The 13,614-nt window shown below is 36.5% G+C and overlaps 1 long non-coding RNA gene across 1 annotated transcript in view; it reads right to left on the bottom strand.

Annotated features, from left to right (window-relative positions):
- Positions 1–13,614, bottom strand: part of LOC120142095 — a 42,323-nt gene that overhangs the window by 114 nt on the left and 28,595 nt on the right. Inside the window, exon 2 of the long non-coding RNA XR_005517822.1 lies at positions 138–206. This is a non-coding gene — a long non-coding RNA (uncharacterized LOC120142095). The remainder of the gene's footprint in view (positions 1–137; positions 207–13,614) is intronic.

Raw genomic sequence — 13,614 nt, forward strand, 5'->3', positions numbered from 1 at the left:
TACAAAAAAAAATAATAAGCCTCCACTATTTCGTTTAACATGTGAAAAATAGATTCAAAAAAAATCTTAATGCAATGAATTTGAATACGTTTTCATAGGAACACATTACACATGTATACAAGGTAATCAGCACTTACTGTTTCTCCATCAGTTGCCATCACAGAACCACTAGCTTGCCTCCCTATATGACCTGTCTCAATAAGAATCTGCAGCATGCAACAAAATCACTTATCTAATTTGTTAGCATCAGACTGGGTTCAGTATTCACCTGATTATCACTATGAAGCCCAAGAAGAAACAACACCAAAATAAAACTAGCATTTTAACTAACCCAAAGTGTAAAATCTTAGCAAGAAAAGAAATGCTAAAAATTTAAGGCTACCATTTCAAAGAAAACTGCCCATGTATTTTCCCAACTATTGCAATAGGAGAGAGATGTCATAAACTCATTTCCTAAAAAAATTTCAGGATGAAGTTCGAGTAATAACACCTTATTTTGAATTTGCTAAGATTTTACTTTTTTTTGGCAAGCTAATGGTAAAAAGACTACATTCTGTTGAAAAGTCAAAAACATATGGCTAATTCGATGGCTTTCGGTGGAATTAAATAGATGCACCGAAAGTTTAGAAAAGAATGGTGCATGGTCATTCACGGCAGTTTTTGTTGATTTTTAGGTATGGGTAAAATATCAAATTTAGTCATTATACTTTAGGGTATTTACAAGATTAGTCCTTAAGCTTCAACTATAATTACCCTAACCCATTTAGCTTCAAAATCATCCCAAATCATTCTAGCTTTCTCCCAATACTTGAGAATTTAGAGAGTTTCTTGAGAGTTGTTTTCTCCTTTTTATCAAGAGAGAGTTGTAATTGTTTTCTCCTTGGTAGATCGAGAGAAGTTGTAATTCCTATTTTCTCATAGTGAAATTCTTCTATCGTTGCCCGTGATTTTTACCCTATATTATTTAGGGATTTTCCACATAAAATTTGTGTCTTCTTTATTTTCATTTTTATTTTCTCAAATTATCAGTTGCGATTTTTCTCTATCCGATAGTCGTCTTCCGCAACAATTGTTATCAGAGCCAGATTTGAGTGTATAATATCTACTTATTGTCTTTGTGGTTGCCACCAAAAGGTGGATCCTCCAACATAAGAAAATAGAAGGTATTACCTATTCTTTGAAGGTTCTAGAGAACTAATCACGATAGTGAAATAGTGGGAGCTATCCGTAATAGAAGCTATGACAACGAAATTTGATATTGAAAAGTTCAATGGAAGAAATTTCTCATTGTGGAAATTGAAGATGAAGGCCATACTGAAGAAAGACGGTTGTCTAGCAACTATTAGTGCAAGGCCGGTAGATTTCACAGATGACAACAAACGGATCGAGATGGATGGAAATGCTATGACAAACTTTCATCTAGCATTAGTAGATGAAGTATTGTCAAGCATCGAGGAGAAGAAGACATCTAAGGATATATGGGATCATCTCACCAAATTGTACGAGGCCACGTCGTTGCACAATAAAATTTTCCTTAAGAGGAAATTGTACACTCTCCGTATGCCAGAATCTACTTCAGTGACGGAGCACTTAAACACACTGAACACTTTATTTTCTCAGCTTACATCGTTAAGATGTACAATAGGAGAACAAGAACGTACTGAACTTCTACTTCAAAGTCTACTTGATTCGTATGATCACCTTATCATCAACTTGACAAACAATAATGTCACTAGTCTAGTCTTCGATGACGTTGCAGCTGTTGTTCTACAAGAAGAAAATCGGCGTAAGAACAAGGAAGACAGACAAGTAAATCTGCAACAAGAAGAAGCGTTGACAACGATGAGAGGGAGATCAACAAAATGTGGCCAAAGTAGCAGTCACAAACATGGTAGATCGAAGTCGATAAGCAAAAAGAATTTAAAGTGCTACAACTGTGGAAAGAAGGATCACTTGAAGAATGATTGTTAGAGTCTAAATAAAAACTCCAATCCACAAGGCAATACCGCAAACACTTCAGATGATAGAGATGCCCTATGTTGTGAAGCGTCAACCACCGTGGAAGGAATAAAAAAATTTACAGATATATGGTTCATTGATTCGGGAGAAACATATCATATGACCTCAAGAAGAGAATGGTTTCATCCTTATGAGCCTGTCTCAGGAGGATCTGTGCATAGTTGCAATGATCATGCCTTAGAGATCGTTGGCGTGTGAACCATTAAATTAAAGATGTATGATGGAACAATTAAAGTTGTTCGAGATGTGCGACACGTGAAAGGCCTGAAGAAAAATTTATTATCTTACGGATTGTTGGATAATAATGCAAGCAAGATTGAAACATGGAAAGGAATCATGAAGGTGTTCCGTGGAGTGATTGTGGTACTAAAAGGCAAAAAGATAATTGCAAACTTGTACATGCTAAAGGGAGAGACTTTACTAGAAGCAGAAGCCTCTGTTGCCTCATGTAGTTCAGATTCTGCAATGCTATGGCATCGAAAACTTGGACACGTGTCAGAACAAGGAATGAAAGTCCTTGTGGAGAAAAAGCTACTTCCAGGCTTAACAAATGTATCACTTACTTTGTGTGAGCATTGCATAATAAGTGAGCAGCACCTATTGAAATTCAACACGTCAAATTCTAGAGGCAAAAGTGTTCTAGAATTGGTTCATTGTGACGTATGGCAAGCACCAGTTACATCCCTAGGCAGAACAAAATACTTTGTCTCATTTATTGATGACTACTCCAGGAGATGTTGGGTGTACCCTATTAAGAAAAAGTCAGATGTGTTTTCAACTTTCAAAAACTTCAAAACGCTGGTGGAACTTGATTCTAGAAATAAGATCAAGTGTTTCAGAACAGATAATGGAGGAGAATACACAAGTGAAGAATTTGATGACTTTTGTAGGAAATAAGGCATCAAAAGACGATTCACAGTGGCGAACACTCCTCAATAAAATGGAGTGGCAGAGCGGATGAACAGAACCTTGTTAGAAAAAACAAGAGCAATGTTGAGGGATGCAGGCCTAGAAAAATCATTCTGGGAAAAAGCAGTCAATACCGTATGTTATTTGGTGAATCGAGCTCCATCAACTGCAATAGAGCTGAAGACACCAATGGAGATGTGGACTGGTAAACCAGCTGATTATTCAAACCTCCATGTATTTGGAAGTATTGTGTACGTGATGTACAACTCCTAAGAAATTTCAAAGTTGGATCTAAAATCCAGGAAATACAAATTATTGGGGTATGTTGATGGTGTAAAGGGGTATCGCTTGTGGGATCCCACTGCCCGTAAAGTGATCATCAGCAGGGATGTTATCTTTGTAGAAGATAAACTACAAAGAAAAGAAGAATATGATAGTGTTGAAAAGTCAGATACTACACAAATACATGTGGAAAATGAGCTTGAACAAGGAGATTCTTCTGAAGCAGAACCAGAACATGATGAACAAGAACCAGAGAGTTCTGAAGCTCCAACAACTCGTCAATCAGATCATGTGAGACGACGTCCCAATTGGAACTCAGATTATGTTATAGAAGGTAATATTGCATACTACCTTTTAACAAAGGACGGTGAGCCATCAACATACCATGAGGCAATAAACAGCTCAGATGTTTCACTGTGGATGATGGTGATGCAAGAAGAAATCGAAGCCCTTCATAAAAATAATACATGGAACCTTGTGTCACTACCACAAGGAAGGAAGCAAATTGGTAACAAATGGGTATTCAAAATCAAGCGAAATGGTGAAGATCAAGTTGAGAGGTATCATGCAAAACTGGTGGTCAAATGATATGCTCAAAAAAAAGGTATTGATTTCAATGAAATTTTTTCTCACGTGGTTCGACTACAACAGTTCAAGTAGTCTTGGCAATGTGTCCTACATTAAACTTACATCTAGAGCAGCTAGATGTTAGAACAACTTTTCTTCATGGAAATCTTGAAGAATATATTTACATGCTCCAGCCTGAAGGTTTTGAAGAAAAAGAAAAGAAAAACTTGGTTTGCAGGTTGAACAAATCTCTTTACGGTCTAAAGCAGACGCCGATGTATTGGTATAAGATATTTGATCCCTTCATTATGTGCCTTGGATACAACAAACTTAATGCAGACTCTTATGCTTATTTCAAGAGGTTTGGTGATAACGATTTTGTTATATTGTTGTTGTATGTGGATGATATGTTGGTTGCAGGACCCAAAAAAGATCATATTGAAGAGTTGAAGGCACAACTGGCTAGAGAATTTGAAATGAAGGACTTGGGATATGCAAACAAGATTCCTTCTACTGAAACTACATGCTCAAAGAAATTTACTTCATGTAACCAAAACTCATATTTGTTGAACTTTGCATAAAGTTTCTTTTCTCGGGGGATTTATAGCACAATCCAGAGATGCTTATCATGTTGTTCCTATGATTTGGAATACACTAGGATATCATCTATAAAATCCACTAATATTGGTTCATGTTAGATTGAAGCATGTGGTTCATCAAGTCTATGAAAGTTACGGAAGCGTTTGTAAGGCCAAACGACATCGCAGGGAATATAATGTTCATGCCGAGTCTAAAGGCAAATGTCAGAATATCTACCTCCTTAACGTTCAATTTGTAATACCCTAACATCATATCAATCTTTAAGAACACTTCAAATCTTTGAGCTGATAAAAAAGATCATCTATTCCTGGAAGCAAATACTTTTTCTTAACCATCACCTTATTCAATTTCCGATAATCGATGCATAACCTCAAAGAATCATCTTTTTTCTTTACAAATAATATGGGGGCTCCCCAAGGTGATACACTTGGAGGAATAAACCTTTTGTTCAGAAGCTCTTGAAGTTGGGTCTTCAATTCTTGAAGTTCAGTTAGCACTATTCAGTAAAGAGCTATAGACATAGGGGAGGTTCTTGGGTACACCTCTATCCCAAATTCAACATCTCCATATGGAGGTAATCCATACAATTCCTCAAGAAACACGTCTGAGAATTCTTTCACAGTTTGCAATCTCTCTAAACTCAGGGGCGGTATTTTCAAGTTTATCATATAAACTAAAAAAGTTTCTCCACCCTGGATCAAAAGCTTGTGGGTAGTCAAGGATGAAATCACTCGAATGTTATCCATTTTCTCCTCTCAAAATACCACTATATTGGTTTCACAAGGCATTTGTAATTTTAGTTGCTTAATCTTACACCATAAAATTGCATTGTATTCCGGCAACCAATCCATTCTCTGAATTACATCAAACTCCTTAAAAGGTAGTTCCATTAAGTTAGCAAAAAACACTTTTCCTTAAATCTCTATCGGAAAATGGCGATACACAATATCTACCAACACATCCAAACATCTTATTTTCATTTATTCACTCGAAAACTCTTTTCCCTTTATGGAATCCCAACAAATATATGAATATGACGAATATTAGTTTATTAATGCAACTATGATAATGGAAAATAATGTAAAAATACATGAGAATACATTAGTTGACTCGTATTTCTCCCGAGCCTTTATAACATATTGACGCGAAGTGATTTGAGTGTCTGCTCGATCTCCCGACCCCGCAACACCTCCTTTGTCACACCCCAATTTAGGGGGTCAAATTATAAGTTTTTGAAACTTATAGACAACTTTATAAAGTGCTGGAAATTCAAGGACTTGAAGCCGAATTTTATCATTTTTATTACTCAATGAAAAATAAACTCCCCCCGATCGGTTAACCCCAATTTTCCCCAAAATTAACAACCCAAATCCCTAACACACGTCTCCTTAATCACCCGATTTTACCATCGACCGACCGTAATAGTCAGCGTCGCTGCCCCTAAAACAACCGCTACCTTACCCCGATCAAAACCCAAACCATATCTTGTCGTTAATCACCGTCGTTCATCGTGGAAGAGCCAAGAAAACCCTCATCAAAAATCCCCTTCACCAAGTATATCTTCATCAATTCTGGCCACCTCCGTCACTGTCTCACCTTACCACCACCTCCATTACATTCACTGGTGTTGTGTGAAGAAAACCAGACTAGTTTCATTCCTCGTTGACGCGCCATCATCGATCGCCATTTGGGGTAAGTTTGATTGAAGATTCCGGTGAATGTTTGACTTATGTTGTTGAAATTGAGGGTTGATATTGGTAATTTGGAGTGTGTAGAAGACAGTGGAGTGATCAACCAATGGAAACAAACCCCGTCACCGTCGCACGTGCCGCCACGTACCGACAGTGAGCATGGTGGTCTCCAACCGATCTAGGAAATTTCTAGAACCAATCCAGGAAAACCCGAACCGGGTTGACCTGACTCGAACCAGGTTGACCTAACCTGAATCGTTGACCGGTCTGACTGTTAACTTTGACCAATCAATTGTTGACTTTGACCGGTCATACCGTTCACTCACAGTTAACTTTGACCGGTCTGACCATTGACTTTCGCTTTGACCAAAATATTTAAAATTTTCAAAAAGTCTTATTTTATGTTTTTCAACATCCTGAGTCAGAATTCAAGGTCTGTTTTACCAAACTCGCACCCGGTAAGCCATTTTTTAGAGATTTATCTTCGAAATCAAATTTGGTTTTCCCATTAAGTTCAGTATCGAACGTAAAATTATTTGCTATGTGTAACCCCCTCAGACCGATGCGGGTAGCCCGATCCGATCTAGAGTGTCACATTAGGGCCACCGGAGCGACCTATCGTAAAAATAGCAGAAATTTTAAAACTTTTCTTAAAACATGTCAAATCATAAAATGATTTATTATTATTCAGAAATCAAATTGGTTTTTCAAACTCAAATATAAAACAAAATATAATTACATGCCCCCTAATAACATGTACCATACTCTGCAAGCAACGCCGGAAGAGCTCCCTTACTGATGTTGATAGCTATACTGGTACAATTCTTTTAACCTGCAATGGTGAGTAATAAAGTGAGCTTCGGAAAGCTCAGTAATATAGAACTACCAGATGATGCTACATGATATGCAGATAAATAAGAAGTCATAATTTCCTTATTGAATCATACGTATACCAGTGGGAGGAATAATCTGGGTTCCCTTAGAAGTTCATCGAGTAGAAGCCATGAAAAACACAGTTCATAGGAAGCATTCAAAGTATGACATTTTTAGGAGATCGAATAGGATGTCTAGTGTGTTCCAACAGTGCAATAAAATCATAATAGGTACACTTATCAAATGATAGTTCAGTAAATCTCATAAAATCATAATGAAATTTAACTTTTAAAACTTGTAGTTTAAACCATTCTCTTGTACACCATCCGCAGTTCCTAGAACTGCGTCCATAGGGCTTACCTTAAGCACACAGCGAAAAGGAAGCCAACCTAAGGATAGGCTTTGGGGCCTTATCCTTAAGTCCGTAAGTCCATAGGGCTTACCTTAAGCACACAGCAAAAGGGAGCCAACCTAATGGAACATCTTGGGGCCCGTGAGCCTACCCAAGAGTCACATTAGGTCTGTCAAAGTTTTCCATCTTGATCAGAGCTGTACTTTATAAATCCGTATCAAAAATACAATTGCACCGTGACATAAATTCCATAAATCCATATACATGGTAATAAAATACCAGTTCAAACCAAAAATCAGATAGTCGTCTTAATCCATAAAACATCACAATAAATTGGTGCATCAATAAAATAGGAGCCATAGAATTCAGTGTACCACATTTTAAAACAAATAAAACAGTTCAGTAATAAATAAGGAACACACTAGAGAATCCAAGTATTTTCAAAGGCCATTGTAGTTATCATTATGGATAACATGAAACTTATGAAATTTGTTCGAATTCCAGGAACAAGGTCCTATTGAGGAGAATCGATTACGAACTGATCTAGCCAGACATTTAAGGTTGATACTTTAGAATCCCACTATATTTTAGTGTGCATTAGGAAAACGTTCAGGAACCTTTATACATAATAATTCTAAATTCAGATTTACTAAGAGTGATTCCATTACCCAAACAATCAGGGGTATTCAGGAATATACTTTAAATTCATAGGATTTCAGCTCAATTGAACCAAATGAGGTATTCAAAATCTTTTCCTTCTGCGTTACTTGCTTTTTCAAACATGACCGAAGTGATTTTAGATGAAATATAGAATCGAAGATTCAAGTCATTTACAATCTATGACTATCAATCATATTATCAAACAACTTGAGTTACACAACTCCAAAATGATGCATGTCAACAAGTCAATTCATTATCCTTCCAGTGTATTCACTCTTTAATACCATAATGCAGATCCATAGATCATCCCCATAATCATCACTGAATAAATCTTCCAACGGTCTTTATTTCATTTCCACGTTTCAACAATATCAGGAAATACAAACGTACTTGATCCATGGCTCATAACCCAAAAGGATAATTCATCATGTAAGTTCAACAGTGTTTCCAAACTCATCCAATCGCCTATTTAATCCTCAGTCATTGATGTTACTTAGTTCGTTTAGTAAGCAAGTCTATCCCGATTACTTTAAAGTTTTCCATAATAATTCAGACGTTTCTGAATTTCAAATACATGTTGTACTTCATTTCAGTTCAATTTATTCATATAATAAAGTCATTCAGGTATTCGTGGTTGATTTGACTCACGAATACCCACTTATTAGTACTGTATGCGCTCTAGTGTTGAGCTGTGCCAAGTACTTCCAGAATTATCATCGATCTAAATTTAAGAAGATGAACAAACATTCAAGTGGTACTTATATCATTCAGGTAATGATATAGCACTAACGTTGGTTGATCACTTAAGCTGCGTTCCATAACTTTTACTGGTAGCACAACATCTATGTTTATTTGGATTTCTTAATTAATCCAAGATATTTCCTTATTCTGGGTCATAAGGGCATTTTGGTCATTTTGGTGCTCAACGTTTTTCTATTCATTTCAAAGCTTGAGTATATCCATTCATTCCTGAGCTTGGTGACATTCTTGTGTCATTTCCATTCCAGGGGTATTTTGTTCATTTTACAAATCTAGAATATTTCAATTATTTTCTTCCGTTTGGACTTATTATTTAATTCCAACTTATCATTTATGTCAGTCCCTTTGAACTATTCTGACAAAATATCACCATCGATAAATTATTATTCTTCACGTACTTACTGAAGTCGGAGATTTCCAAGTTTAATGCCTGCTCATATGTTACTAACGGATTATCAGAATTTTCCATACAAAAATAGGATCTCAACAATCAAATCAGTAATTTATCGGTTTAAAAACAACTTCTCATGTTACTTCCTCATTCAGAGTCAACTTGGACTATTTTTACCTCTCAAGGGCATTTTCATAATTTCTTAATCAGATAATTTCGGAATTAACTCTTAACGAAAATAATTATACTTTAGAGATCCAATGGTTAATTGCTTTCCCGAACATTTTTTGATCTCGAAATGATTCCTTAACAGACTTATAGTATCTTATACAAACCCTTTTAGGGTTAAAAACCAATTATCCAAATTTTCTAAGCAAAAAGCATTTCTTATGCACATCTGAAGTTTTCTCAGATCAATATGTCCTTTCAGAGTTACTAATCAACTTCTAAGGACAATTCTTGTCATTTTACAACATAGGGGTATTTTCGTAATTTTACCAAACCAGAGTATTCTCATAATTTATCATCCAAGTACCTTTAATGAGATAAATTATAATTCACATATTCAGGACTGATTCTCTATCACTCAATCATATAACTTGTAATTCAATAGAGTCTTAACTAATTTATCACTTAAACCGTATTCGGTTCGAATCCATCCATAATCAAACAGAAATAATAGACCAATCATATATATGTCCATGCATTTATCCATTATCAACATGTTCCATAAAGCATAAAGAGGTAGTAAAGTGTTACCTCGATTTTTGTGCAATACTAATCGACCATAAAAATTCCATTCGAACGCCTTTGATCTTCAATTCAACTTCCAATAATTCCTCAGATACATATCAACATAAATTATATAAAAAAACAGAGCTTAATTGCGATAAATGAATCGAATCAGGTGATAAATCAGTCAAAAACAGCTTACCGGGTTCGAATTTGGCGAAACGGACTTCGGATTCGGATTCAGGACGTCGAAAGCATAAAATATGACTTTTCGAAAATTTGGAATTTTCGGTCAAAATCAAAGTCAACGGGTTTGACTACCAATTTCGAGGCATTCGGGTCTGAATTTCGAAAAACGAACTACGGAATCGGATTTGGAACGTCGAAAAATGTCAGGATAGGTATACTCGGTCGAAGTCAAAGGTCGTTTAATGCCCGGTCAAAGTTTTGGTCAACAGTGGTCAACGTCGGTCAACGGTCAACGGGTCGGGTCAGGTTATGACCGGTTAAAACAGTTCCAAAACAGGTCAAACCGGTCACTTTTGCCTTCCCCACGCGTAGTGGCGGCACGTGGGGGCGCGTGAACAATGCCCTGATATCGGAAAATTCCCAAAAAAATTCCTAAAAATTACTTTAAGTGATTTCAAGATACTTACAAAGCTCGGTTCAAATTTTTGAACGGCAGAGAGCTCGATTTCAACGAATCGAAAACTTTGACCGCTTCACCTCCTCACGTGTCACCGTCTACGGATACCAAGGATGACACCAGCAGACTCGGAACGATGCAAGGAACACGCTGGTGCGGGAGGTGTCGTAAACGGATCATCGGATCATCGTGAATCGATGAAAAACCAATTGAAATCGAGTTATTACCGACGATACTTCCGACTGAAATTAACGACAAACGGCGACGATTCATGACGAAAGGTTTGAGGGGTTTTGTTCCTTGGTTGACAACGAACACGATGGTGGTTTCGCCTCGTCGATCGGAGGTCGGACGGCGAATAGATCGGAATTGGTAGAAGGGTTGTTTGAGAAGAGGAAAATGATAATCTGCAGAAAAACATACGGGAGGGGGTTATAATTCATTCTAAAAGAAAAATGGGTAAACTATGAGTTTAGCCACTGAATTTCATGCACTTCTTAAAAACGATCTGCCAACTTTGAAATTTTACAATTTAATCCACAGTTTCTTTCAAAAATACCAATTAAATCCACCACTTTATAATTTCTTAAATTTAGCCCTTAGATTGGGGTGTTACAATTCTCCCCTCCTTAAAAGAATTTCGTCCTCGAAATTCATTCATGTCATACTATTGCATAAATGAAACTTCCATCAGTTCTCTCACATCTTTAAGTAGCTTTTACAAAAGTACGGATCCTCCACTAATCCTTAACCAGCTGAGCATACATTCTTATCATAACTTTTCCTCATTTCAATAAAAGAATCCGAACGAAAATTTCCTCGAGTAATCAATCTCATCAGAATTCTCCCTCAGTCCAAGTAAATAATCAAAACAACTTTATCCTTGTGAAATCAATTCAGCCTTTGGTTACGTGAATAGGCTCATAGAGCAGCAGCATATCCCAATATCATTTCTGGAGTCGAGTCAGAATTTCTCATATGAATAACTCTCACAAGGCTCGTGAGGTACTTTACAACGTTTAGACAGATGTTACTGGTATTCCTTTTTGTACAAGTATAGCCTTAACGGATAGAAACTTCGATTTACTCGATACATATAGGGGCTCAACCTTGGAGTTCAGGCTTAGAGAGGTACGATTGCAGTCTAGGGGCATGTACTGATCAGACATATTTTGACATTCGACCGGCCGGTCTATCTTGAAAATTTTTTACTCAAGCCATAGCTCTGATACCACTAAATGTAACCCCCTCAGACCGATGCGGGTAGCCCGATCCGATCTAGAGTGTCACATTAGGGCCACCGGAGCGACCCATCGTTAAAATAGCAGAAATTTTAAAACTTTTCTTAAAACATGTCAAATCATAAAATGATTTATTATTATTCAGAAATAAAACTGGTTTTTCAAAATCAGATATAAAACAAAATATAATTACATGCCCCCTAATCACATGTACCATACTCTACAAGCAATGCCGGAAGAACTCCCTTACTGATGTTGATAGCTATACTGGTACAATTCTTTTAACCTGCAATGGTGAGTAATAAAGTGAGCTTCGGAAAGCTATCAACATTGCAGGTTAAAAGAATTGTACCAGTATAGCTATCAACATCAGTAAGGGAGTTCTTTTAATCTGGGTTCCCTTAGAAGTTCATCGAGTAGAAGCCATGAAAAACACAGTTCATAGGAAGCATTCAAAGTATGACATTTTTAGGAGATCGAATAGGATGTCTAGTGTGTTCCAACAGTGCAATAAAATCATAATAGGTACACTTATCAAATGATAGTTCAGTAAATCTCATAAAATCATAATGAAATTTAACTTTTAAAACTTGTAGTTTAAACCATTCTCTTGTACACCATCCGCAGTTCCTAGAACTGCGTCCATAGGGCTTACCTTAAGCACACAGCGAAAAGGAAGCCAACCTAAGGATAGGCTTTGGGGCCTGTATCCTTAAGTTCGTAAGTCCATAGGGCTTACCCTAAGCACACAGCAAAAGGGAGCCAACCTAATGGAACATCTTGGGGCCCGTGAGCCTACCCAAGAGTCACATTAGGTCCGTCAAAGTTTTCCAGCTTGATCAGAGCTGTACTTTATAAATCCGTATCAAAAATACAATTGCACCGTGACATAAATTCCATAAATCCATATACATGGTAATCAAATACCAGTTCAAACCAAAAATCAGATAGTCGTCTTAATCCATAAAACATCACAATAAATTGGTGCATCAATAAAACAGGAGCCATAGAATTCAGTGTACCACATTTTAAAACAAATAAAACAGTTCAGTAATAAATAGGGAACACACTAGAGAATCCAAGTATTTTCAGAGGCCATTGTAGTTATCATTATGGATAACATGAAACTTATTAAATTTGTTCAAATTCTAGGAACAAGGTTCTATTGAGGAGAATCGATTACGAACCGATCTAGCCAGACATTTAAGGTTGATACTTTAGAATCCCACTATATTTTCGTGTGCATTAGGAAAACATTCAGGAACCTTTATACGTAATAATTCTAAATTCAGATTTACTAAGAGTGATTCCATTACCCAAACAATCAGGGGTATTCAGGAATATACTTTGAATTCATAGGATTTCAGCTCAATTGAACCAAATGAGGTATTCAAAATCTTTTCCTTCTGCGTTACTTGCTTTTTCAAACATGACCGAAGTGATTTTAGATGAAATATAGAATCGAAGATTCAAGTCATTTACAATCTATGACTATCAATCATATTATCAAACAACTCGAGTTACACAACTCCCAAACTGATGCATGTCAACAAGTCAATTCATTATCCTTCCAGTGTATTCACTCTTTAATACCATAATGCATATCTATAGATCATCCCTATAATCATCACTGAATAAATCTTCCAACGGTCTTTATTTCATTTCCACGTTTTAACAATATCAGGAAATACGGACGTACTTGATCCATGGCTCATAACCCAAAAGGACAATTCATCATGTAAGTTCAACAGTGTTTCCAAACTCATCCAATCACCTATTTAATCCTCAGTCATTGATGTTACTTAGTTCGTTTAGTAAGCAAGTCTATCCCGATTACTTTAAAGTTTTCCAGAATAATTCAGACGTTTCTGAATTTCAAATACATGTTGTAC

The sequence above is a fragment of the Hibiscus syriacus genome, unplaced genomic scaffold (genome assembly GCF_006381635.1).
Source record: "Hibiscus syriacus cultivar Baekdansim isolate YM2019G1 unplaced genomic scaffold, ASM638163v2 tig00000205_pilon, whole genome shotgun sequence".
Taxonomy (NCBI): domain Eukaryota; kingdom Viridiplantae; phylum Streptophyta; class Magnoliopsida; order Malvales; family Malvaceae; genus Hibiscus; species Hibiscus syriacus.